Genomic DNA, 954 nt, shown 5'->3' with positions numbered 1-954 from the left:
CCAGGCATATATGCATGGAAATTAATTGACATTATCAACTATTGAGATTAAACTAATCAATTACACAGTTTGATATGATAAGTGATGTCTGTTCCAACAGGTAAGAGCTTGGGAATGTGGTATTACGACTGAGTAGTTGCAAATTTCGCAGCAGAACAAGGCAGTGTATTAGTGTATTACACATATCACCACGTTCTGTTTCATGGAAGGCAGTCCACCATCAACAATGTACGATACCGGCGGCTGCCTAGGTACGACTCTTTGTCTTTTTCTTAGGTTTTTGACTGAACGTTCGCACTGGGACAGAGCCTGCTTCTCAGTCTGTTGTTCAATGGGCACTTCCACAGTTGGTAACAGAGATTTTTTTGCCAATCAATGACCATGTTTGCTTTCGTTCGAAGTTATTCTACTGTGCAGTAGTATCAGGTATCAGTAGGTCGGCTCCAGAGGCACGTTCTCTTCCAATTGGGAAATTTGTGCCATCATGTGTAGTAATAGCTCTGGATGTAAGGAACGCCTTCAATAGCGCCAGTAGGGCAGCTATAGAATTTTGCACCGAAATTTAACCTCAATTTTCTCTCCGAGAGAGAAAAGAACGGCAACGAATGGGAATCAAAACAAACCACCGGAAAATGTCAAAATTCGCGTGAGAGGGAAAAGGATGGGACGAACGAGAATGAACCGAACGTTCATTCGTGACGTCACCTTGCAGAATTCTATTGCCGATACGTCCTGCGTCTAGGATACCCGGGTACCTGTACAAGATTTTTGTACAAGAGGTACTTCCAGAATCGAGTACTTGTTTACGACACAGAGGTGGGTCGGAAGTGAATATGTCTCACCGAAGCTAGACAGAATGCTGCACCGTTTTTAATCCCCTGAGATTTACAGGCCAATGCTGCTACAACCTGGATGTTGACGATGCTGCAATCCTCGACTATCTACTGTAATGGA

The sequence above is a fragment of the Aedes albopictus genome, chromosome 3 (genome assembly GCF_035046485.1).
Source record: "Aedes albopictus strain Foshan chromosome 3, AalbF5, whole genome shotgun sequence".
Classification (NCBI taxonomy): Eukaryota; Metazoa; Arthropoda; class Insecta; order Diptera; family Culicidae; genus Aedes; species Aedes albopictus.
The sequence above is the reverse complement of the archived record's forward strand: the minus strand, read 5'-3'. Positions refer to the sequence as shown.